The 25,067-nt window shown below is 42.3% G+C and overlaps 1 long non-coding RNA gene across 2 annotated transcripts; it reads right to left on the minus strand.

The window, feature by feature from the left end:
- Positions 1-18,781: 18,781 nt before the first annotated feature.
- On the minus strand, positions 18,782-24,011 carry LOC116593109. Of its 2 annotated transcripts, none has more exons than XR_004286752.1 (3): positions 23,767-24,011; positions 21,570-21,777; positions 18,782-18,880 (listed from the first exon to the last, which is right to left on the minus strand). It is a non-coding gene; the product is annotated as an uncharacterized LOC116593109 (long non-coding RNA). The 2 variants fall into 2 exon arrangements; XR_004286751.1 differs by lacking the exon at positions 18,782-18,880 and adding an exon at positions 22,682-22,901 and having other exon boundaries at positions 20,862-21,777.
- Positions 24,012-25,067: the final 1,056 nt, after the last annotated feature.

Below are 25,067 nucleotides of genomic sequence, written 5' to 3' on the forward strand. Positions count from 1 at the left end.
GTCAGCTTTATTCAGCTAGAAAGTAAAGTTAAATCACAGTTATAAAGCAGGTTCAGGATTGTAAACTCAATGACAATTCATCATGTGTTTAAACTTGGCTTCTTACACAGCACACAAAGCAGCACGGAAGACAAGCCACACAACAAACAAGATGGCGGAAGGGTGCAGGAAGCTAAGGAAGGAAGGCCAAGTCAGTTTGTAGGCGGGCAGTTGAGATGAGGCCTCCCTCTGGCCTGGGTCAGCTCTTGGCACTTAACTGCTTCTGATGTTCAAGCAGGGAAGGCTCTAAGTTCCATTCAAAGATCAGTCTGTCAGAGCCTTAGGTGGTAGTTGCCTTTTTTAAGTGGTCATGTATGGAGGGGTCAGGTCTGATTTTGCTGCCAAAATCCTTCTCCTTTTAAGGGGATTTCATCAGTTTTGGGTCTCTGCAGACCTCCTCTGGTTCTCCTTCTTCCTGGTTCTGGAGTATCAGCTGACATTGCTCCCAGCAGTATCTCTTCACTGCAGTACCTTAATTGCTTGCGTCATTGAGTCACAGAAGCTTGCTTGACATGAGAGACTCTGTTTTGCTGTCTACAACTATAGAGAGAAAAGAGGATGATATTAACACACACAGAGAAACGGGGCTAACCTACTTCTTGCCCTTACTTAGAAGTCTGAAAAGTTTGAGAAGCCGATTACAAAATGACTCCAGGAGCCAAGCACACAGGGAAAGTCCTTCCATAAACGATGGCCATTTAAGATGAAGGGGCTAAAAGATGGTGTCCACAATAGTTTGTGGAGAGATATGGAAGATAAAGATGGCCCAAGAGGGGCACCTGGGTGGCTCAGTGGGTTAAAACCTCTGCCTTTGGCTCAGGTTGTGATCCCAGGGTCCTGGGATTGAGCCCTGCATCGGACTCTGCTCAGCAGGGAGCCTGCTTCCTCCTCTGCCTCTCTGCCTACTTGTGATTTCTGTCTGGCAAATAAAGAAATAAATAATCTTTAAAAAAAAAAAAAAGATGGCCCAAGGGACCATCCTGCCCAGTCAGCCATGTGAGTGAAATGAATGATCACATTTTAGAATTCAGGTAAATACTACATTTTGAAATTCAAGCAATTTTGGCTTCCATCTGGAAATGTTGACTTGATGGTTGTGACATGCTAACTCCAAAGTTTGGCTGATTTCTTCTTCAGATAACTTTGGTAATGGTGTATGTTCCACAGTTGAATATTTTAGAAGCTCTGGAAAAAGGGAAATAGGTGAACAACAGTCGTATTCCAAGTAATAAATGGGAGGGGAATTGGTGAAACCTGTGCCCAGAAACCAGAGTAATAGCTGTTTGTTCCTCTTTCATATTTGATCTTTAGATGCTCTCATTACATCCACTTCCTTAAATTGCCTTCTCAGACTTTGGCATCCACCACTTGGCTATTCTGGAAGTCATGTTGCTAATCTTTTCAGGCATACCCAGTCTCAAGTTCATCTCTGACCTCCCTACTCTAATCATCCCACTACCATTCATTTCTGGCCCAGTTCTGCGTTAAGAGCGCACACCAGCACCAATCCGTAACATGGCAGGGTGGAAAATTCTCACCTCCATATTTCTTATTTGCTTATTCACTCATTTGTCCATTCATTTAAGAAACATTTATTGAATGCCTACTATGGATCAAGAACTATGTGCCAGAGGAGGATGCTAGAGCCTGGGGATTGAGAGATGAATGTGACACAGATTCTGTTGTTAAGGACTCACACTCTAGTGAGGAGATAGACATGTTAACAAGTAATTGCTGTGTAGTGTACTGTGCTCACCAGGGGAATTACACATACTGTATGATGGTAAAACAGAATAAAGAGTAAATAGTTGTGCCTGGAGAAGAGCACAGAGAAGACATCCCAAGGAGATTGTACTCAGTCTGTGTCCTAAATAAAGTTTCCCCTCCAAGGAAAAGATAAGGGCATTTCATACAGAAGGAATGGGGAAGACTTGAAGGCTCAAAGGAGTGTGGCATGTTTTGGAGAGGACAGTGGTCTGAGGCAGTTTTACACTGTGCTTAATTGTGCAGATTCCAAAGCCAAGCTATGTGGGAAAATGTGGATAAAAACAGCTTCTATCTCATAGGTTTGATTTGAAGATTTAGTGAGTTAACACATGTCACCTGTAGAACAATGCTTCGTATATAGTAAATGCACAGAAAATATTGGTTATTATTGCTGACATTACTGGCTATTGTTCTTGTTATCGTCATCACCATCATCATCATCCTAGCTTTGCTTTTTCTTTTTATCATTGAATCTAACTAGTTCTATGTCTCTGTTCTATCCTACATTCTAAATATTTTTCAAGTCCATATTCTCATGACTGTCTCTATTACTATTGTGTGACTTTAAGTTCTCATTGTCTCTTCTAATACCTGGAAAGTGTGCTACTTGCAAAGGTTTAGCCCTCAGCCGTTGTGTCTTTCCCAGCATCTTCCAAGCTTTCTATCCCCTGGACCTTTTTTTAAATTTTTTTAAGATTTTATTTATTTGACAGACAGAGATCACAAGTAGACAGAGAGGCAGGCAGAGCGAGAGGGAAGTGAAGGAGCAGGAAGCTGGCTGAGGACAAAGCAAAAGCTGGCGCCTTGCACCCCCCCCCTTCACCCGCTCCCCTCCATATGTGTAGCATTCCTCAGGCACCCCTGACTGCCATAAAATGATAGTTAACTTGCAGAGATCACAGTCTTGCAAGGTAGGAGTCTCCCTTGGTTTGCAAATGTCCTTGAGATTTACAACAAAGAAGTTACCTTATCAATAGCCCTAATGTCACCCTCCCCTCCATGAAAAACCGAAGGAGGCGGAGGTAGAAGGAAAAGTAAATAAAGTTAAATTTCTTCTAAACCTAAATCTCATTAACAAGGATGCTTGATAGCAGGAATGTAACATTCCACCAGGAGACTCCAATTGTCTTTACTTGATAGTAACCAGGCCTTCAATATCCTGATAGTGCTTTTTTCGCATGCGTGGGCTAACCGGCCAGTTCTGCTTCTGTAAGATTGCTTTGTCTGCTTTCCCACGCGGGTCCCCTGACCCAATTCTATGAATTCTACCTGTCTATGAACCTCTCGGCGTTATCAGCAACGAGCGGCGCAGAGGTCCAGGTTCGAACCTGCAATAAACGACCCTTGCTGATTGGCTTTGACTCACGTCTCTTGTGGTCTTTTAAGGTGGGGGTAATACTCTATTGGCATTTCAGAAGCAGGCTCTCTGCTGAGCAGAGAGGGGCTTGATCCCAGGACCCTGAGATCATGACCTGAGCCGAAAGCAGAGGCTTTAACCCTCTGAGCCACCCAGGCTCCCCTCCCCTGAACTTTTTCACGGAGCAATGAAATCAATGGAGATGAGGTTAGAAAGGTAATCAGGGGCTAGAGTATGAGTAGTTTATATGTGTGATAAGAGGATTTAACTTCATTCTGTAGCTGATGGAGAGCCATTAAAAATTTTAAGCAGAGAAATGGCTTAACCAGGTTTGCATTTTATAAAGATGAGGTGGAAATTCTAGAAATGGAATCTTAAGTCTTTCTGGAAGATTGGGGAGGAGAGGAGAGGGCAAAGGAAGAATCAAGATGATCTTTGAGGCTTTTGGCTAGAGACACTTGGTATATGGGGGTACCATCTTTTGACATGGCTAGAGCATGGAGTATGGGAATAAGGGGGCTAGAAATGAAGCTGGAGAGGAAAGAATGACTTCAATCACAAAATATTTTGGTCTTTTCCTCTGAGTCCAGAACTAAGGGTACAGAGGTAGATGCTTTTTTTCTTGGGAGAGTGAGAACAATCCTTCTCTCCCATTGGCCTCTCTTTTCTGGGCATCCTATGATGATATTCCTCTCTTCCCCAGTTTTTGAATTCCCCCCTTTCCTTTTCAGGCTACTTAAAATCCAGTCGTCATTAAAGAACCAGAGAAAACTACCTCCTCTAAACATCTATTGCATGTGACTACTCTAGCCCACATTAATATCTGTGGATTACCCATCATACTGAATGTTTGGATGTTTGGTCTAGTGCTTAAAAGGTCTCTTAGTTATAGCTTCTTTAATACAATAAATTACTACCCTAAGGGCAAAACAAATGATTGAGCTTCAAAAGGCACATAGTGGGAAACCTAAACTACTTTATGGATTCAGAGAGTGTTTGAGGAAAACTGAGATCATCTTGTCTAGTGGTGTCCACCTAGAATCTAACATTCCAAGGCATTGTCATCAGTGTCCATATGCCATTTTTTTTTTTAAAGACCATAATAGCTATTGTATAATTTCTTACATCAGGTCTCTCCAGGCTGCTTTGGGCAATAGCTCTATCAATCCAGTTTAGTAACTCTGGTGATCACCTAAGAAATGAAGTAGTGATTTAACAAACTGCAGATCCTTAGAAAAATATTTCAAAAAATGGAGGACATGAAAAGAGGACAAAATCCTTGTTAGTAGAAATTAGCAAACAGTGCTCTCTGCCAACTGTCATGTTAATGAGGGCCCTAGTTGAGAAGCTAGCCCAGGGGCACAACCTACTAAATAGCTCCGCTGGGGCTAGGATGTAGGTCTTCATGCATCACACTGCATGGAATTCAGTGCTCCTCCACTGAAGGGTCTTCTTGGATACCAGGAATTTCTACATGGCAGGACAGAAGAGAAGAAACTACCATTTTTGAGAGTTTACTATTTACTAGTCACTCTATTGGCTGCTTTGTTATGAATTATTGCATTTCTTCTCCACAAAAACCTATTCATTTCATTTTGCTGTAATAATTTTTTTTTAATGTAATGAAACTGAGACCAAGTGGGGTTAAGAAATGCTCCCCAGGTCCACCAACCCAAAAGTGGCAGAGACTTTCCAAACTCAGGATGTCTCTGACTCTTAGGTGTATATTCATCCCATTTTTGAGAAAAGTCTATGATACAGGAATTTTGAAAGGTGCTGGGAAAGATAGGGGCCCAGGGCTCATGAGAGCACTGGATAAAATGAGAGAAACTCCTAAGTAAACTAGAAAATTCTTTAAAGCCAGTTCTTTTTAGGATCATTATCTGGACTGAGCCTCATCCTTTGCCCAGCTCTGTACTTCAGTTCTCTACGTTTCTGTTGTCATAGCCCAAGCCCTCCCTTCTTCTCCCCAAATCATTCTCAGACATCCATCCACTAAGGGATATCTGTGGAGATAGGCAACTTTGCTATGAAAGCGCTCCTCTTCCCTGAAATCTCTCTTTACAACCTAGTTAGAAATTCAGATATCATGGTGAACTTCAAATTTAGAATATGTTCATTGTAAATTAGCTCCTTTTCCACTATTTCCAATTTCTATGATGACATTTTGATTTTCTTTTTTTTCATCAGCTGGGCTCAACACTTTAAAGTCCCTCTTATCTCCCTCCCATGAAGGTCTAAGATCTACCTCCCTGATGTCTTTCACAGCCTTCTCTACAATCCAAGGTCACTACCACTGCTCTGTCATGGCCTCCATGACCTCTTGTCTGGATTACAACAATAACCTCCCCTTTCCCATTCCATCTCACTTTCTCTTTCCGTCCATCCCATATATCTCTGACAGATCAATTTTTCTAAAGCTCTGTTCTGGTCATGTCCTATTATTCCTCAAAAGCCAATAATATTTTCCTGTTGCTGCCAAAATAAATACCAGTGCTCGGACTCCCACGCAAGCCTCACCCAATTTCTTTTCTCATCTCTGATCTCCCCATGTAGCATCTTCTAGTAAAGTGCTTCCATACACTGTTTTCCTCTGGCTTTTCCATGTCTGTGCATTTGCTGATACTGGGATGCCTTACACTCATCCCTCCACCCCTGCTGTCATTTGGAATCCTATATATCAACCTTAGATCCTGCATAAAGTAATTTTCTGGTTACCCCCAGTTAAAAGGTTCTCTTGTTTTTAGCCTCTTAAAAACATTTTTATGCCTCTCTCTGGCATTTACCAAGACTGTTACAGTTTGGTTCTTTCTTCTCTTATGTAGTAGGTATAAATGTACAACTAAAAATCAGAGAGTCAATTCATGTCAGTTCAAAACCATTTTATATCTGACTCCAAGTCCTAGTGCCCTCAGATGAGTGGAAAAATCAATTTTCCTCAGAAACAAATGAGAATCTAAGAAACCATGGTATCCACAGAGTCCAGGTAATGAAGTTATGAGCCTTTAGTTTCCAGCCTATCATCTAGTTCCATTATCTGACCCTTCAGAGTTCCTTGAAAGAAACCCATTGGTGGGACATGCCCTCTTTCTGCCACCTACTGTTCCCCCATTAAACTCTGTCTTCCTGTTTATGGTACTGGTGGAAGGAGGGACAGGCTCCTGCCACCCATGGATCCAGCTGAATTTTATTCCCTTTCTGTTTGCGAGAAATTCCTCCCCTTTCTTGGCCTTCACAGATAATCCTTTTTTTCTGTGTCTCCTTACTGGATACCTAATATTTTCACAAAAATCATAAAGCCTTTCACAAAAGATTGAAGGAAAGATTATCTTCCTGTATTTCTGTTTTCTGACCTGAAACACAAACCTCCCTAAGGCAAAGGACCCAGTGAGCTCAGTGATCTTCTTAGCCTGGGGGAGGCTGAAAAATCACAGAGAACAAAAACACGAGTTCTTACTTCAATCTGGAATCCTGCCATACTTGTCTAAATTACCTGATGACAGGAATAACCTTACTCATATTTCTATCTTTTGCAGCCTGGGCACATTGCAAAAATATCTGGCTTAGCAAATGGACAGGGCTTAGGAGGATTCAGTCAGGAAATGTCCAGTTTTTCCTCTACCATCACACATCCGGTTGGTTCTCCTTTCTCTGCCCTTGGACCAATATCTCGGGAATATCTCTTGGCTTTATCTGTCACTTCCAAGTATTAAAACACTTATGTTTTCAGCAATTGGGAAATCCAGACCCATCTAATGGTAGACTTTTGCTCTGTCATGTGATTCACAGCTAATCACATGACATTGTCACACCTAACCTGCAGTCAGAACCCCGGATCCGGGGTGAGGGGTGGGCCGTGGTCCATTGTGACTCCGCAACCTCTCCCATACCCCGGGGTGCTACTGACACCTCCACATTCAGAGCAAGGAGAGGAGGGGAGAAAGGATGGTAAGAAAGGGGGCAAAATGTGATTATTTAGCCGGTATTGTTTGAACAGCTCTCTTGGCTGTTGAATGCCTTCTCTTGTGGTAAAAACCTGAATATTGCTTGTATTTCTTGTGAGGAATATTCGTGGGTTCTTTGGAGGACAATCTCCACACCTATTTCCAGCCTTCCACTCCGCTGTATTCTCCACTGTGTGTGATACATGCTTTGTGTTGTTCCCACACACCTCTTTTCCTTGTGCCCAGCTTCTCTCCCTGGTGTCCATTTAGCACCCTAGAACACTGATGTCTTTCATAGCAGTGAAAGGCAGACTTGCCTCCCTTGTCCCCTGCCCCCACTGAAACCTAACAAGATCAGGCCACTCGCCTTGCCCTGCCACCAGGGGCCATGTGAAGCAGCTTCTGTCTTCATCAGGTACATGCCTCACAGCTCCCTAGTTCCATGTAGATTCCCCACCCTGGTGGGAGGACTGGCGCATCTCAGTGAGGACTAGGTGGAGTGGTCTCTTTCCCCTGATGGATCTGAGAGGTTCTCTTGCTGCTTCCTTCACTTGGCTTAGGGATGAGAGACACTCCAGAATCTGCTCTCCTAACTGACAACTCTCTTTAAAGAGAGCCTCTGTCCACCACTAAATCTCTAGCCTTCTCTTAGACAGGCTGGAGGTGGTGACAGGTGAAGGGTTGTATGATCCCATTTGACCACTCTTCAGTCCTGAGTAGATGTGCCTGCATCTCTCTTTTTAGAACTTATAGTACTCCTCAGCTATTTTTCTCAGCTTTGGATTTCAGCTGAAATTCTGAGACAACAGAAATACCTGTTGAATTAAATAAAGTGCAAACCCATTCATTTTGGGGGGTACATGAACACAATATAGTAAGTAAAGGAGACAACTTATGACCAAAAATAATGAACTTTATGCTTATGAAAATATTCTGAGCACCAGCTGGATTAGGCAGGCTGTCTGTCTCCCACCCTGCTAAGGCCTGTTGAATAGCCTTTCTTTATACCTATGATAGATCTTTCCTTGATCATTTTAATTTGTTACATGGCAAATGTTGGTATAAATTACATTTCAACTGCTTGGGGGAAATTAATATCTGTCAAACATTTACTTGTAAAAGTTGAGGTACATTTGCAAAAATTAACCACATTCTCAAGTGCTGACTCTTTTCTGAACCTAGAAAAAGGACTAACACATTCACCTGTTTCCTACCATACCATGGGGGGAAAAAAAAGAGTTACAGTGTTCTAGAAGAACTGTTTGCATGAGGGAAAAAATAGCTTTAGATTCAGGCAGAACCTTCCTTACCATCCAAGCAGCTTGTGGAATTGAGGAGCCCGTAAAATGATGGGGTCAGAACCTCAGATTGCAGGCATGGGCAGATAGTTGGGGACAGAACCCAAAGGCAGGCTCTGCAGGGGCCTGGAATTTAACCTTGTGATCTGGAGGAAGTGCTTGTGTTTGCATTTGTAACATGTTTTTCTTTTAATCATTAAAAATCCTGGCTTTATTTGCATTTCCCAGAATATGGCCCAGGGACCATCTGTATCAGAATCAACTAGAGAGCATGTTTAAATGTAGATGCCTGGGCCCCAAGTAAGACTATAAATTGGGACCATGGTGTTGGGATCCTGGAATTTACATTTTCAACAAGCCACCAACCTGTCAAGTTTTAGAATCCCTGTAAATTTCACTCTCCTTGTGAGCACAGGCACTCTGAAGAGGTATCAGATCCAGGGCTGTTTGGATCTGAAAAAAAAAAAAAAAAAACACCAAAGCCCCGAGTTTTAACTTCCGGTTCTTCTTGGTGCCCTGCTCTCCTGAAATAGTGTCACGTTTGGTCCCCTTCTAATCCGTGACTCTTTGTCTTTTTTTTCTCCATTTTCTGTCTTTTATTCTTCCCACTTCCAACTCATTGAGATCATAGTTTTGTTGAGTCAACCAGAATCCTTAAGTTTCCATTTTTAGGGAAATTTTACAGTTTGTTTTTTATGTCTCTCTACGAATCAGTTGTACTCTGGCCAAGATTGTTTTTTGTTTTTTGTTTGTTAGTTTGTTTGTTTGTTTTAAGATTTTATGTATTTGAGAGAGAGAGAGAGAAAGCACGCCGAGAGAGAGGGAGGAGCTGAGCAGGGACCCTGCCATGAGGCTTGATCCCAGGACCCCAGGATCATGATCTGAGCTGAACGCAGACTTAACCCACTGAGCCACCCTGTCACCCTTGACCAAGGTTGTTCTAAGGGTCACTCCATGATGGCTGTTTTCTCTATAAAATGTTTTCTCTGTAAAATTCCAGAATACTTTTTGCGCCAAACTTGAGATACACTTCTCAAGTTCTACAACTTGGTTTAATGGACGACTGTGAAAACCTGCCTGGCCTAATAACACAAACCTTTAGAAACATTCAGAGTCAAAGGCCCTGCCTACACATCCAAATCCAGGCCACAAAGTCACAGGTCATGGCACTGCCAAAATAGTCCCTGCAGGTATATTGTTCTCAACCAAAATCTCACTGTTTCAATTTCTCAATATTCCCAGCCAAGGACCAAACACTGTAGTCTCTGAGAGGTCAGGCCTTTTCTCATCTGAGTTCCTAACCAACTGAGAAACAAGACAAAGGGTGGCAGATGGAAGCCAAAATATTGTTAATAATAATAATAATAATGGTGATGATGATAATAATAAATTTTAAGGTTGAAATAAGGATCATGACCAAATTGGGCAAAAGGCCAAGACCTAAGAAGGCAGAGCACCAGCTGCTTCCCAAGAGCAAAATGTGTGGAGCTGGGTGGACAATGCCCAGTTTATTTTTGCCAAGTGTACCAATCAGATTAATCACTGCCTAGCACCTGCCACCCCCATTACCATTGCTGAGTACAGGGCCATAGGGAGAGAGGCCAAGAGCGTAACTAACAGGATACCATTCATTTGAAAGGAAATATGAAATGCAAAATTATTTTGTGATCCAAAATCTGTGATTCCAAAGGCAAAAAAGCTTTGAAACAAAATGTTTTATTTTAAGTTTGTAGAAAACTCATGTGGTGGCAAAATCAGACCTGAACTGATACCTGTAGTCTTTATGTCATTTGGTTGAATATTTGTATTTTATGATACTAAAATATAAATATGTTTGATTATGGGATGCTTCCCCAGCCCCAGTTGGATGTATTATTTAAAATACAGGGGTGCCTTGGTGGTTCAGTCGTTAAGTGTGTCTGTCTTCGGCTCAGGTCATGATCCCAGGGTCCTGGGATCAAGCCCCACATTGGGCTCCCTGCTCAGCAGGAGGCCTGCTTCTCCCTCTCCCACTTCCCCTGCTTGTGTTCTCTCTCTCGCTGTCTCTCTGTGTCAAATAAATAAATAAAATCTTAAAAAAAAAAAAACCAAAAAATAAAATAAAATACAGTATATGTACCATGTTACCTTTCTAAAGTCCAGACAATTCTCAATTATGAAACCTATTAGATCTCAAAAGTTTTAGGGGATAAAGTATGTTCAGTGTGCGAGACAATGATTGAAGATAAATTAGTAAGACATGTTGCGGGTGTGAGGAAAACAAGTGTAGGGGAGGAAAAATATCTTTTTCCCCTGTCCTTCTGAGTTCTTGGTTGGGACACACCTATAGTAAAAGATAGGTTAACATTATACATTGAGTTAGCATAAGTTTTATAGGACTTGGGAAACTTCATAAGGAAATGAAGACCCAAAGAAGCAGTCAAACCTGAGTGTGTCTTTTCTTACACTAGGTTTGATGAAGAGTGGAAAGTCGGGGGAGAATGTGACAGAATGAGAAGGGGTATGAGCTGAGTCTGGTAAACATGGGGATCCGGCAAGCCCTGTTGGTTCAGATTCATCTTGGTGTCTTAGAGATAAAAATGTTCCTTTCCTCTGGCTGTAAGAAGGGCACTTTTTGCATGAGAGTTTTGTGTCCTACTTCAGGGGGAGGTCAGAAAACTTTTTCCACTCATGCTATTTCTTAAATTCCCTCTGCTTAAAATATTCAGTACATCAAAGTGGCATGGTTTGGGGTGTGTATCATGAACACTGTCACAAGGGAGGAGGGAATTTGCCTCGGCTTTTTGCTTGGGATATGAAAAACAAAGTGAAGGTTTATAGTAATTAGAATTTGGTATGGGATTGCATGTCATGTTTTAAAATTTTTGGACAATTATATATATTTTTAAAAAGCATCTAAATAAGAGACCCTTTTTCCACTGGGAGATGCAGATACTGATATAAGAACATTGCTGGCAGCAGTCCATAGGATTCATGGCAGTGGGGATGTTAACAATCACATGGAGTGAGTTGGAGGTCAAGGAAGATCATTCCACTTTTCTATAGAAGATCCAGATTGGAGAGAGCACATTATAAGGCTATGCAAGGAAGGATTTGAATTCTCTTTTTGCTGGCTGAACATTTCCTGATTCAAGGCTGAGGACATACTTCATCAGCTAGATAATTCCGTACAGATAGTCAAAACCATCTGGACACAATCAGGATATCCCTGCACATGCCCTCTTGGAGAATAGACAGTATTCAATAAGTTTTGTAATGGCCAACCCTGCTTACAATTTCAAATGCATTTGAAATTATCCTGTTAGCAGTGGAAAAGCCTATGTTACAATCCTCAGAGAGTATTTTCTCCTGGAGGGAATCTTGGATAGCATGACAGTTTCTGATGTCAGAGGCATAGAAACATATCTGCCATAGATTGCCATATAGAGTTGCAGAATTTTTGAGTTATTGGCTACAAGTCATTTGTTTTCACCTGTCAATCAGTGGAGAATTTTTCTAGATAATTTCATTTTCTATTATTTTTGAAATAATTTCTATTTTCTAAATAGTAATGAGGTGAAGGTACCTCATCTTTATGGAGCCCTAACTCTATGCACACTGCTAAGTGCCTTGCAAGGATTATCTCATTTAATAACGGTAATTGCTTTTGTTCCTTGAGTGCCTTCTCTAAGCCAGACACTTGATTTATACTCTTATTTACTCCTCACATCATGTCAGCAAGCTAGGTGGTATTTTTACCCCTCATTTCACCGAGAAGAAAACTGAGGCCAGTAAGTTAAGCAATTCATCTTTGAACCAATGTGGTGGGTGAGTGGTAGAGCCAGGGTTGAAATTAGAATATTTAATCACAAGTGTGGCCAAGGCAGCAGCCAATCAGACATTGGCTACTGAGGTCCCCTACTCTGCCAGGCATTAACTCTTCAGTAGCTGGAGGGTAGTTCCTGAGACCAATCTGAGTAAAGCAGCTTGCTTTAGGGTCTAATGTGAATGGGCCGCATCCAAACAGTTGAAGACTTTCATAGAACAGAAAGGTTTACCCTACCCCTTGGTAAGAAAGAATTCTGTTCTGGGTCGCCTGGATGGCTCAGTGGATTAAAGCCTCTGCCTTCAGCTCAGGTCATGATCCCAGGGTTCTGGGATCAAGCCCCACATGGGGTTCTCTGCTTGGCCAAGGAGCCTGCTTCCCTCCCACCCCCTGCCTGCCTCTCTGCCTATTTGTGATCTCTATCTGTCAAATAAATAAATAAAATCTTTAAAAAAAAAAAAAAAAAGAGAGAGAGAGCTCTGTCCTGGTGGCTTTGATCTGCGATATTGGCATTGTCTTGCCTTCAGAATAGAACTGAAACATTAGCTCTTCCTGGATCTCAGCCCCACTGGCCTTTGGATTACACCATTGACTCCTTTGGGTCTCTAGCTTGCTAATTCACCCTGCAGATTTTGGACTTGTCAGCCTCCATAATCATGCAAGCCAATTCCCTATGATAAATATATATACACATACATCCTATTGATTCTGTTCTTCTGGAGAACCCTGACTAGTACAGAGGATAATAATAGTAATTGCTTTGTCAGGTTGTTGTGAGATTAAAGTCCACGTATGGTGCTTAATACACATAGCAGTCGGTCAAAAATTGTTAGCTTAAAAATTTTCCCCTGACTTTACATTATTTTTTTAAATGATTTTATTTATTTGAGAGAGAGAGAGTACGAGCAGGGAGGAGGGGCAGAGGAAGAGGGAGAAGCAGACTCCCTGCTGAGCAGAGAGCCTGCCATGGGGCTCAGATCGTGACTGAAGGCAAATGCTTAACCAACAAAGCCACTCAGATGCTCTTACATTCTTGATATTAGCAAACATAATTCCCATAAAAGTTCAAAGCAAAAAATCAGAAAAACTTTACTTATTCTCCTAAACAGAATTCATAGCCTCAAATACATCAGGAAAAAAAAAATTAGATAAATGGTAGGAGAGGTTGGGGTTATTCATTATCATCTGGCCTAAGAGTTTCACAATAACCAGAAACCCATGAAGAAGTGAAAAGAAGGAGGAATAAGAACTAATATTTAATCCTTAGTTACCTTGCATCAATCCTGAAAAGTAGTCATTAATTTTCTCATATAACAGTTAGAATGGAAGGCCTGAGAAGATGGGCAAACTGAGGCACAAGAGGCAGGGCTTAGGGCTTGGATACAGGCCCCAGGTCAGTTTAGTCAGTTAGTCTGAATGCCCTTTTTTCTGACCACATCCCAGAGATGGTCCATCCCATCACGTTCAGATGCAGAAACTCAAGATGGGGAAGCTCAAGAGCCAAGTGTCTTGCCCTGGAACTAGAACCCTGGTGTGTTCCTGGCTATGGATTTACCTTTCTCAAAATAGAATCTCCCACCACTACCTCTACCCCAACTGAACAGAATTATTTCTATTTCCTTGCTTCCACTGCTTGAAAATACATACCTCCTTTCTAGCAATTGAATATGTTTTATATTTGTGTGTTTGTATGTCCATCTTCCTATGACATTGTTGCTCAGAGGAGAAGACTAGAACTTTCAGTCCTTGTATCCCTCAGAGCCCAGCATAATTCTCTGCATACAGTAGGTGCTACTAACTAAACACAACAAACAAATGGATGAACAGTTTGAAGTCTCTGCGTCTATAACATTGATTCAGGCTATGTGGAGTAACTTTTCCCTCACTTCCACCTTTTCTCACCCTCCAGACCTCAAGAGATCAAACCAGTTCTCATTGACAAAACAGACAGACGTGCTCCAAAGCAGAACCAGCAAGACATCTGCATCGCAGAAGACCTGAGAACACATTCCTCTGAAATGTAAGTGGTTCTAACTTGAGTATTCTGTGACCAGCACTTTTTGACCAAATAAGAGAGAACAAGACAGAGAGAGACAGACAAACAGATGGACAAGAGGAGGGAGACAGAGAAAAGAAAAACAGGAAAGGTGAAAGAAAGAAGGAGACATTAATTCTGCATACACTTTCATATATTTATAGGAAGCAGGAACTATTAAAAACTCCTTCCAGAACAGGAGGTCCTGTTTCCTAGTACATCAGAAGGGAGAGGAATGTTGATCTTAAAATCAGGTCTTAGTGGAGCCCAGAGAGCAGGAAAACATTTTCGTTTATTCTTAATGTCTCAGGAGATTGATAGGATGGAAAAATGATACTGACAAGAAGTCCCATCTCATTCCCTATTCATATCTGCTAGAGGGATGGTTCTTATTTTTTTTTGAGTTTGAAGATCTGAGATCTTTCAAAAATCTAATGAAAGGAATAGACTATCTTTCTAGAAAATATGTGTTTTTGTGTATACATATGCATGAAATACATGTGAAACATAATTTTGAATTCAAAAACCCCTAGAATTAAGAATCAACCATTCGCATGGGTGCACCCATATATACACCCATGTCTATACATAACTCTCCTTGTGGTTTCCCATTCTTCCCAGCACTGGATCAGCCTCAAGCCTGCATGACATAAACACTGAGGTCTGCTCTTCCTACCCCAAGTTGAGATACTGAATGCAGTTTTCCATAGAAGTATGTTTCTACCTGTTGATGACATTCTAGATTGTCATTAGATTCATATTTCTTTTTTTAAATAAATGACTTTTTATTTTTTATTTGTTTAAAGATTTTATTTTTATTTAACAGAGAGAGATCACAAGTAGGCAGAGAGGCAGGCAGAGAGAGAGGAAGAAGCAGGCTCCCCACCAAGCAGAAGAGCCCGATGTGGAGCTTGATCCCAGGACTCTGAGAGCATGACCTGAGCCAAAGGCAGAGGCTTAACCCACTGAGCCACCCAGGTGCCCCTAGATTCATATTTCTTGTACCTTGTGGGTGAACAGGCTGTGAGTTTGCCTGGGGACAGAACCACTCATCTTGTCTCTTTGGGGAAATGTGTTTAATCTGTTCCAACCAAACAACTCCTGAATGAGGATTTGGAATTTAGTAAGTTGGGGACAGCCTGTGCTGCGTTTGTAAAAGAGGAGAAATTGTACTATCAGGCAACCGTGGAATTGGGCTATAAGCCTTGTTATGGGAAAACACAATTTTCAAATAAAAAACTGAAATATATACCCCATTACCTGAGGCCTCTATACCTTTAAGCCCCTTGTGATCTTTGTGATCACCTCTGTTGTGTAGGGAAGGTAGGGTAAGTGTAAGTGTAAATGTTGGTAAGCATAGGAAACGTTAGACTTCTTCCAGCTGGTAAGAATTTTTATATAACCATAGATTAAAAAAAAATTTTTTTTTTACTGCAAGACGGAATAACCAGCTCTTTTAGTAATCTGAAACCACCTAAGGCTTCAATAGTTTGAATTCGATTTTGATACATAGTCTTCTATAGAAAGCACAAGAAAAAAAATGAATAATTCATGAATGATATGGTACATTCATGATTTATTTACAGCCCAGCACTCATGGTAACTCTGAGAACATCAAACATCCTACACCCTGTCGTGCCATTTAAAAAAGCATTTAGGGGAAGAAAAAAAAAAGGACAAGCATAACACAGGAAACGTACTGTTAATTTTACAAAAGGGCAATGAATAAGAAACCGAAATTTTGCTGAGAAATAAACTGAACATTGATGAAAATAAAAGTTGAAGAAGTATCAAGAGATTGACTATTGAGGCCATGAGAGAAATGATGTATGCTATTGTTTGTTATGGTCTTCTCTCTATGCTTTTTTGTAATTAATTCTTCGTGCTACCCTGGGATTTTGTTCAGTCTTTCTGAATATTCCTATTTCCTTGTAAAATGTTAACTATGAAAAACCACCTAAAATCCTCACAATCATAAGAGGGATATACTTTTGTCAGTTTTCCAACATACTTACTAGTCTGTTGTTTTGCAAATGTCTTGTAGAGTAGCACAGATCTCCTTTCTAGCCTTTGTCATCACCCTTTGCCCACAGAGCCTTAGCAGGGAGGCCTTTTCAGTTCCAACTTCATACTGGGTGGTGCAATGCCAGGAACTGAATTCACTCTCTCAGCGGTCACATAGTTGGGGGGCGGGGAGGAGAGAGTAAGGATGACATAGTATCTTTCTTTTTTAGCAGTATATTTTCTTCTCCATGGGAAAGTGATCATATCGATTAAATTGGGGAAAATAGTTAAGAAAAAATAAATTTTTTATTATAGGATATTATTTATTTATTTGTCAGAGAGAGAGAGAGAGCGAGCGAGCGAGCGCACAAGCAGGGGGAGCAGCAGGCAAAGGGAGAAGAAGCCCCGCTGCTGAGCAGAGAGCCCGATGCAGGACTTGAGATCCAAGGACCCTGAGACCATGACCTGAGCTGAAGGCAGATGCTTAACCGACTGAACCACCCAGTTATCCCAAAAGTAAATATTTAAAAATCCTTCATCATGGGGGACCTGGGTGGCTCCTTGCTCAGCAGGGCTCTCTCTGTCAAATAAATAAGTAAGTAAGTAAATAAATAAATAAATAAATAAATAAATAAAATCTTTAAAAAATTTAAAAAAATAAAATCTTTCATGATTTTTTAAAAAGATTTATTTATTTTAAAAAGATTTATTTATTTGATAGTGAGAGAGAGAGATCACAAGTAAGCAGAAAGGCAGGCAGAGAGAGAGGGAAGCAGGTTCTCCTCTGAGCAGAGAGCTACCTTTCCAGTGAGCAGAAAGCCAAATGTGGGGCTCGATCTCAGGACCCTGAGATCATTACCTGAGCTGAAGGCAGAGGCTTAACCCACTGCACCACCCAGGCACCCCCTTCATGATTTTTCATAAAGTGCAACTCCATGTGCACCAGGAACCTCAAGGCTAAAGCACGCCCTCCACTTGGACTTCAGGCCTAGGGAACAATGTGCGTTCCCTGAGGCCAGCCAGGGATTGGAGGGGAGGCCTAGCCACCCAGCCTGAGCTGATCCTACCATCCCAGTGGAGGTGAATCCCAATGATGAACAAGCTTTTTGTAAAAACAGGTGGTTCTTGAGGGCTTATTTCCCCAGGGGCCATCAAATCCCACCTTCTCCATGAAGCCACCTCAGCCACAAACACAGGGTCACTGGTGTCTTTGTCTTTACTAAAGAAAAATCCCAACTTTATTTATTTTTTTTTTAAAGATAGATTTATTTATTTATTTATTTATTTATTTATTTATTTAACAGGCAGAGATCACAAGTAGGCAGAGAGGCAGGCAGAGAGAGGTGGGGGGCGGGGAGCAGGCTCCCTGCTGAGCAGAGAGCCCGATGTAGGGCTCCATCCCAGGACCCTGAGATCATGACCTGAGCCGAAGGCAGAGGCTTTAACCCACTGAGCCACCCAGATGCCTCCAAAAAACCCAACTTGAATACATTCCTATCCTGCTGGGATGATTCTCCCCATATAATGCATTCTTTCACCTTTTATACAGATAAGGTAGATGGGATTAATTACCGTCCTGGGGAGACAGTTTGGCAAGTGGTTCTTAGCATGGATTTTGCCTCTGACTGAGTCTTGTGGGGTTTTTTCTTAGCCGGCTCAGGCTGCTATTAACAAATTACCATAGACTAAGTGGCTTAAAAACAGCAAATACTTATTTCTCACAGTTCAGGAGGCTGGGAGGTTTGAGATGAAGGTGCAAGCAGATTCTGTGTCTGGTAAGGGACCTCTTTCCTAGTTTGCAGACAGTTGTCTTCCTGCTGTGTCCTCACATGGCAGAGAGAAAAGTGTTCTCTCTCATGTCTCTACTTACAAGAGCATGAATCCCATTCACCAGGGTTCCACCCTTACGACCTCATCACCTCCCAAAGGTCCACCTTCAGTGATGTCATGCTGAGAATTAGGGCTTCAACATATAAATTTGTTGTATTCAGTCCATAGCAAAGTTTATTCCTGAGTTAGGAAAAATCAAGATAAGACAAGACAAAACAAAACAAAACAAACCCAGAATTCTGAACAGATAAAAGATTCTCAGTGGGCTAAGGCCAGGGGGGCACAGAGGTCCATGAGGTCCTGGCTTCCAGCTGTGATGTGCATTTGACTACCTGCCTTGTTCACTTTCAAACCTGCTGTACCACAGTCAGTGGCTGCCCCAGAGACCCAATCATTTGAAGGCTTTGTGGGAGGCATGTTAAACCGTACAGGCAGTTAGAACAGCATTTAGGGTGACGGGTGAAGCAGGACTCCTTCATGTCAAATTCTGTTATATCCACACCTGTTGTTGGGGCAGAGCCACACAGAGCAGGTACGATGTCCACACAGCGGGTCCCAGGCCAAAGACCTCTCAGGAGGATCATAAATGAAGACAAACTGGATCCATTAAGATTTTGTTTTCTTTCTTTCTTTCTTTCTCTTTCTTTCTTTCTTTCTTTCTTTCTTTCTTTCTTTCTTTCTTTCTTTCTTTCTTTCTTTCTTTCTTTCTTTCTTTTTTAATAAATGGTTCTTCTACTTCCTGTCCCTTGGGTTTTTTTATTAGTCTCTGTGTGATATTAGTAGCATCTGTCTTCCTTTCTCCTTTAGGACAAAGAGTAAAGTCAGTTGCTTTAGAAGAACATGTAAACATCTTGCAAAACAAGGAGGAAAACTGAGGGTTTTTTGGAATGTAAAGGGCCCCGTTAAATGGGAAAAAGTAAAACTGACCCCAAGTCATAGAAACAATAGTTATAGGATAGGGGCGCCTGGGTGGCTCAGTTGGTTAAATGTTTGCCTTCAGCTTAGATGATCATCTCAGGGTCCTGGGATTGAGCCGTGTGTCCCATCTGGCCTCTGCTCAGCAGGAAGACTGCTTTCCCCTCTCCCTCTGCTTGCCACTCCCCCTGCTTGTGCTCTCTCTGTGTGTCAAATAAATATCTTAAAAAAAACTGTTATCGAATGGAGTAAACTCTTCCACTGGGAAATCTTAGACTCTGTTTGGTGTGGGCATCATAGCATAAACATCTCCCACAAGCCATACACACCACAGAGCCAAATTCAACTCAGATTATGATATTTCTAGGGAGCCTGAATCTATGTACACAACATTAACAAATGACCTCCAAACAGGTTGAATACTGTGGACTAGCTGTGTTGTTAGTAAGTTCCTCTAAAACAACGATATCCGTAGGGGTAGGGTTGGAGGTTATTTGCCCCACAAGGCTATTGGTGGAGCACCAGCATGGAAGACTTTTCAAGAAATCTGCTTTTCCTGAGAGGGGTCCTCTTCTAGACCTCTCTCTGGAACAAACCACCTGCCATGAACCTGTAGTGACTGGTGGTGCAAATCACCTAACATGGAATTGAGCCTAGAGCATAGCAGTCTAGGGGGTAACACAGAGTGTGGGGGAGAGAAAAACAGCCACACCAGGCTGTTTATTTCAAAATGCTGAGATTCTCTGGTCTGTCTGATAAGCACAGGACGGTAAACCTGGAAGATCTGGCCTGGGCTGGAACTGATTAGACATGAGTTGCTCACAATGGCAAATGGGTTTTAACTGGCACTCTATGCCTACCCAGCTCATTAATGCTCTCTGGAGTATTGTGTTGAAGAGGATCCTGAGGCTGTATCGAGCCCAACAGGAAAGACAACTATGAACAGTGGCATTATCTACCCATGGACCAGGCAGAGGTGGAAGAGTAATGGCCAGGTGCCGTATATGTACCACCATCTCTGAACCACATGCTGACATTGAAAATTTTGGGTCTAGAAAAGTAGGTTGGAATTGTGTCATGGGGAGCTTTGAATATTAGACCAAAGAGTCTAGCCTTTATTTTGTGAAATTTTGTGGTTCATTTGGTCAGAACAGTAGTTCTAAAAATAGGGAATGTAAATGCCTTGAGCAAGATTCATTCTCTCCACTTGTCAGCAGGCCTACATTGCTCCCTGTTGTCCTAAACATTCAGTCACATGTTATACTTAAATCACCTGAAGGTATTTGTGTTTGCAGCCCTGTTGCAGGAATTACCGAATTACTGATGAATTGTGAGATGGAAAATGACAGGCTCAGAACATACTTTAGGAAGATTGTTCTTGTGGAGATGTGAAAGATGGATTGGAGGGGAAAAAAGGGTAGAAGCTTCCAGACTAGTTAAAGAAGTCCCTGGAACCTTCCATGTAAGAGTTGTACATAACTCAACTGGAACTATGAGAATAAAAAGTGCGCTAAGAGACATTGTAGAGGTGATATCAAGGTATAGATTGGGTGTAGGGGATGGAGAGAAGAGAGACTTCAAAATGATGTTAAAGTTAACCTGGGACTGGGTGCAGACTGGTGATCCCATTAAGAAATAAGGAATTCAAATAGAAGAACAAATTGGAATGTGGAGAGGAAGGAGATAAGCAGATGAATTTTAGACACCCCGCAGTTACTTTTCTGATGCTGCCACTGTTATAGATGAGATGGTCTCACTCACAACACGGCATTTCCCTGAGAAGAGCTGTGGGTTGGACATGGTGTCTTGTTTTATCTTTTCCAAGAAAAATGGAGGGAATCCAATTTGGACAGCTGGCTGTGGCTGAAGGTTTAGTCTGTGGCCATGGAATGAAGCCAAATTAACTGGGTGAAATCTGTGCCCTTGTCCACAAAAACAAAGGACTAACTGGTAATCACCTTCAGCCATTTCTGCTACAACATCTCATCAGGTATTGGCTTCCTGTCCTCAAGACCCTGCCAGCTGGGTGATCACCTAGCCTTACTGCCTGGCCCAGGTATGGATGGATGTCCCACTGTCACACTTGTTTGATACCTCATCTCTCTTGATCAGAAGTGTGGGATTGATGGGATGAGCATGATGGAGAGTGGAGGAGTGTGCGAGGTTGACAACAAATGTGGGGATGTCCCGTTTGCTGGACACCTGCTATTGCACCCTGCCTGCCCATCCAGTCTCTGAGCCCTGGTTCAGGATGCTGACTGACTGTTTTGCATCTGTTGAGTGAGGGATGGGTAACCATCATCTCACTGATGCTTGATGCCACGACTGATTATCGCCTGCTGAGTCCTGATTTGGTGATCAGCTAACATAGTGGCTTGGTATGACCTTTTTATTGCTTTTCATGATTCCATGGGTGGACAGGGATACAGGCAAATGGCTCAAAGGTCACTCACAAGGCTGTGGATGGGGGTGCAATACCAAAGAGGCTTCATGCACATGTCTGGCCCTTTGACAAGTAGAGGTGGAAGCTGGAGCCCATGAGCTGGGCTGCTATGACAGGATCTCTTGCTCTCACCGTGTAGTGTCAGGTCTCTCCCTTGCTCTGTGTCTCCCTCACGTGGTCTTTCCAGCAGCAGCAAGGTGGCTGAACTTCTTAAATGGTGCTGAGAGATTTCCGAAGCACAGTTCACATGTTTCACATGCCGCCATGGTTTCTGATGACTTAGGCCCAGAACTGGCACAGTAACCCTTTCACCTTGCTCAAACTGCATCACACAGCCAACCTAGATTTAGAGTGGAAGAGACTATGTGAGGATGTGGATATGAGGAGGTGCAATTTATGGGCTATATTGGACGTCCCCACTTCTCTCTCAGAATAAAATCCTCTGAGGACTTCTGTGAACTATCTCCCACACCCTCCAACCTCAACTCTGTTCTCGCTCCTTCCCCCACTTCTCTCTAGCTACTCTGGCCCCCTTCAGCCTGAGAAAGATGGGGTAGAAGGAAGCCATCCATGAGGTGGTAGTGGGAGCCTGAGTGAGTCTTGCCTGACATGTAGGAATCCTTTAGATAGACAAGTAATGGTATCAGAATCCCAAGACAGGGTAGAACACTTAAGAGCACTGAGGGCTTTGAATATTACCGATTGTGTGCTTAGAACATAGAGTAGGTAATGAGGTATTGTAGAAGATGAGGCTAAAAGAGACAAGGAGAGGCCAGCTGACAGGAAGGATTGTAAGCAGGGAACACTTCATTGGGCTTGAATTTTAGAAAGAGCACTCTTTGGCAGTTTGGAAGATGCAGTAGAAACTGTGGAGATTTAAAAAAATTGAAAGTCAGGGAAGACAAAGGGAGGGGCTCAACAGCTCTTTCTCTAGAGTGTGTGAGTCCCTGGGCAAAATATTTTGGGGGAAACCTGTCTATATTTTAAAAATTGATTGAAAGTGTATTATAAAGTTTTTGAACCCATAAAGGATAATTAACTGATGGTTTAAGAAATGGGTATTTTCATAATTGTTTTCTATCCAATCAGTGCATGAAAAGATTCTTTGTAGGATCCAGGGCCCTGTCTCTTCCTGTTGAGGTCCAGGAACTATCTCTTCATGCTCTTTCATGTTAGATATGCGGTTCCTGGCTAATTTAGATCTCCCACTGCAAGAAAAAGGTAGCAAGGCAGTTAGTACTCACAATGCCATGGCTCTTTGCAAGCTATTTGTACGGAAGTAATACAGATCTTTTTGTCCCTGCAACTCGCTAACATCAGTTATTTCGTGCTGGTTACATCATCATTCACGCTGTGGCATCATCTGATGTGTTGCCTCTGGATACTGCTTCCAGTGCTTCCCTCGGGGGTTGTTATGGTGTGTCATTGACAATGACCACAAATGCAAGTCTTGCCCAGGGTATGCTAGGAAAAGGTGAGCAATAATTTGTTTTCTGCTCATGTGACATTTATTGATCAGAATTTTATACCTTAAGTATAAAAGAGCACATATCCAGCCATGACTTCTTTTGAACTCTTTAGGCTGGAATCCCTGCATTCCTAGAATGTTGTCTCTTTTAGTGTTAATCCCACTGGTGCCTTCCACACCACCACCTGCAGATAGGAGAGGAGCCTGTGGGAAGCAATGTCCATCCTTTGTCGGGAAGGCCTTTAGAATAACCTGAGAGGGGCACTTGGATGGCTCAGTCTGTTAAGCATCTAACTTTGGTTCAGGTCATGATCTCAGGTCCTGGGATCAAGCCCCATGTCGGGCTCCTTGCTCAGCAGGGAGTCTGCTTCTCCCTCTGCCTGCCACTCTCCCTGATTATGGTCTCTCTCTCTCTCTTTCTCTCTTTCTGACAAATAAATAAATAAAATATAAAAAAAAAAAAAAGAAAGAAAGAATAGGCTGGTGGATATTAAAGCTGCCTTGCTGTTCACCCCACTGTTAATTTTGTAGCCATCTGCTAATATTTTCCTTGTGGTGGTTTCTAATCTGCTCTGAAAGTTTGTAGAACTTAATCCACTTTTAAAATCTTTTTCAGTTTCCCTTTTTCCTCAGGAATTCATTTAAAATCTTTACTAAAGTCTCATCATTCTCCCTTGCATGCAACCCTTCCTACATAAGACCGTAAGGAAGATTTAGGGAAGGGAGTTGCTACTTACAGATAATTTATTATGACTCAAAAAAAAAAAAAAAAAAAAAAGGAAATACCAGAAGAAAACAGCAGCCCCAAATCCTTACAACTCAAATGGATTGGAGCGAAACATGCCGATGAGTGTCACGCACCTGTGCTTATTCTGCGTTCAGGAGGCTGTTCTTGTGATCCCATTAATGCCTCACTTAAAAATGAACTATTTTTGCTGGAAAGTCACATAACTTCTTCTCCTTTTCTTCTTCTTCTTTTTTTCAAAATTCCTTTACCAAATGGCGACAGGAGCGTTTCCCTGTTTTCCGGAGAACAGTAGGCTATTGTGCCTAAAACTGGAAAGACAAACAGTGAACGAGGCCGACCTGACAGCCCCAACCCAGAGACAAAAGGGCTGCTTTGAGATTCTTGCCGACCAGCAGACAGTATTTTCATTATTTCAGTGAAGCTGAACACTGGAAACCTTTTAAAGGAGCAGCACTTTGTGTCTCACACACAGGGCAAGTTAGCTAACATAGGCCATACTCTCCCTGTCCCAAAGCTTCCAGAGACTACTGGCTAACAATCTATATAAAAGTGACTTCACTCAAGATGCAGAGACAAAACCCAGGCTGGTTGTAATGATGTCAGATCAAAACTGACCTCTGGAAAAACATGGAACAACTGAGAGGAATCTATTTCAGTGGCCTGCAGGCAGATGCCTGGTTAAAAATTAAGAGGAAGGATCCAGGGAGTAAGGACCAGAACAGAAGCCAGGTCTATTCCAGGGGAGGATGGAGTGAGTCATGCAGGAGGAACTGCTTTTGGATCACTTGTCTTTTCGAGTCCTTGCACAGTGACCCCTGATATGTGGAGTCCCACGTCTTACTGGTCTTTGAAAAGGTTCCACTGCGGGAGAATTGTGCAGACTTGTTCCTCTTATCCTCCCTTCCCTTGGACCCCCTGCAAGGCCCTGTCAGCTGGAGAGGTGCTCATTATCAACTCACGCATTTCACCATCCATCAGGACACAGCTCAGTGTCACCTCTTCTGAAACCTGCTTGTTCCTTTCACTCAGGATTAAGCTGTTACCATCATGAGCTTTAAACCTTATCTTTATACAGTGTACCTTACATTTTATTGTGCTGTGTATTTTAATGAGATGAGCCTCGCAGACACGATTTTTTTTTTTTAAGATTTTATTTACTTGTCAGAGAGAAAGAGAGCACAAGCAGGGGGAGTGTCAGGCAGAGGGAGAAGCAGGCTCCTCAGTGAGCAAGGAGCCCAACATAGGGCTCCATCCCAGGACCCGAGATCATGACCTGAGCCAAAGGCAGATGCTTAACAAACTGAGCCACCCAGAGGTCCCAACAGGCACGGTTTTTGTCTTAGGCATCCCTGATCCTCTAAGAGCACTGGCACAGCACTTGACTTTTCTGGATTTTCTGATCCTTGGACATTAA

The sequence above is a fragment of the Mustela erminea genome, chromosome 6 (assembly GCF_009829155.1).
Source record: "Mustela erminea isolate mMusErm1 chromosome 6, mMusErm1.Pri, whole genome shotgun sequence".
Lineage (NCBI taxonomy): Eukaryota > Metazoa > Chordata > Mammalia > Carnivora > Mustelidae > Mustela > Mustela erminea.